Below are 2,500 nucleotides of genomic sequence, written 5' to 3'. Positions count from 1 at the left end.
AGCAATCTAACTGATCTAATTATTAATGCATAAAATACATTTATCCCCCTGAAGTCAATACGGAAAAATAGTAATACTTCCAAATGGATGCCGGACAGATTGAAATATGAGATCGGAATGAAAAGAGGACTTTACATAAAAAACAAAAACAAAAAAAAACACGGGGAATCACACCTTAGATCAAGATATAACGAAGTGGCAAAGCTGGTTACAAAGAATACACGTACAGCGAAGTGTAATTATGAAATTAAGGTTGCCAGTCAAGCAAGATCCAACCCAAAGGGTTTCTTTCATCTCTATAGAACAAAAAATAAAGAAAGAATAGGACCAATTAAAAACGATGAAAATGTCATGATAGTATCAGAGGAAAAAATGAGTGAGGAGTTTAACAATTATTTTCTATCGATGTTTACTAATGAGAGGTTAGATAAAGTACCTGACTGCGATCCGATTTTAAGAGGGCATAAAGAAAGTAGTCTATCTAATATCACCATTAGTAAAGAAGAAGTAGTCAAGCAGATTCAAAGACTTAAAGCTACAAAATCCCCGGGTCCAGGCAATTTTTTTTCCGAGAATGCTTAAGGAGTGTAAATTTGAAATCTGCGACCAGTTAACTGAAATATTCAATAAATCAGTAGACACTGGTTTTGTGCCTAATGCTTGGAGGCAGGCAAACGTTGTTCCTGTTTTTAAGAAGGGAGATAGATCGTCTATATGCAACTACAAGCCAATCAATTTGACACCGGTTATAAAAAATGCTTGAATCAATAATAGTAAATAGATTCAGAGAACACATCGAAAAACAGAGATAAATATCAAACTCTATCTAGTAATAGTTAGACCCATCCTTGACTATGCGGTACAGTTTTGGTCTCCGTCCTACAGAATCGACATCAATTCACTAGAATCAGTACAGAGAAGAATGACCAAAATGATACATGGACTCAGAAATTTGCCTTACGAAGAGAGGCTTAGGCACCTTAACTTACACTCTCTGGAAAGACGCAGAGTGCGGGGTGATCTGATAGAGGGGTTCAGGTGGATCAAAGTCTTTAACAGGGGTGATGTAAACAAGGTCGTCATATTAAAACAACAGGGCAGGACTCGCAGTAATGGATATAAACTGGACAAAATTAGATTTAAGAAGGAAATAGGGAGGAATTGGTTTACTAATAGGGTGGTCGTTGAATGGAATAAACTTAGTAACCATGTAGTGATCGCTGAAACTATCAGTTGCTTTAAGAAACGATTAGACAACTTTATGGATAGAGATGATAGGTGGTGATGGATACGGAGCCAAGTGTAGGCCCTATGGTCTCTTGCAGTCTCCTTCATTCTTATGTTCTTATGTTATATAATGCTGTGGTGTGCATATATATATATATATATATATATATATATATATATATACCTACATATATACATATATATATATATATGTATATATATATATACCTACATATATACATATATTATATATACATATATATATATATACTATATACATATACAGTACATATATACATATATATATATATATATATATATGTATATATATATATGTATATATATTAAATTATATATATACATATATATATGTATATATATACATATATACAGTACATATATACATATATATATACATATATATATATATATATACATGCATATACATATATACATGTATATATATATATATATATATATATATATATATATATATGTATATATAGTGTCTATATATATATATATTGCATTATGGATACCACACGATTCTTCGAGAACTTTACTCACCTGAACCCTGGACTTACTCCTTATGTACACGACTTTTCCTGGTCCTTGGTTAAACCCCACAAGCTGCGACTACGTCTACAGTTTCTACATTGCCAAATTAGAAGTCAAAGAAGCCTTTAGGATCAAGCGTATTAGTTTGCATAAATTCCAGTGTTGTGTATCATCTGATGTCAAAAATGTGCTTTTGGACTATTGTTATGGAAAAATGAGGATGGAGTGTGAGTACTTGTCAAGGAAGTTAAACATGAAATTACTAACCCTCATTAATGACAGTGACTGGACCAAACATGCTAACCCAGATTTCGTGGTTAACTTGTCATCTAAGCCACTCACCAAGGCTCAATCCACAGCATTATGATTTGGGCTCAGCTTTGCCAATAAATCTAATCCATCTAACATCATTAACATTGGTAAAGCTTTTTGCAATTTAAAATGTGATAAAGATCTGCCTATAGATGATGTTAATATATGTAAAGGTATTGTTTATGGTACTTTAGCAAATCAGGTACCTCCCAGCTGTCCTGAACGTTTTAACATTGCTATTAATTCTCTCAAAAAGGACAGTGATTTACATATTACAAAAGCTGATGAATCAAACGCCGTAGTAATTATGAACAAAAATTATTATTTAAACAAAGTGAATGAACTACTTAAAGATCAAGATACTTATGTCCAACTTTTAAAGAATCCTACAGTGAATAGTCAT

This window comes from Oratosquilla oratoria, chromosome 39 (assembly GCF_046742065.1).
Source record: "Oratosquilla oratoria isolate Oo_2021 chromosome 39, ASM4674206v1, whole genome shotgun sequence".
NCBI classification, from domain to species: domain Eukaryota; kingdom Metazoa; phylum Arthropoda; class Malacostraca; order Stomatopoda; family Squillidae; genus Oratosquilla; species Oratosquilla oratoria.
The sequence above is the reverse complement of the archived record's forward strand: the minus strand, read 5'-3'. Positions refer to the sequence as shown.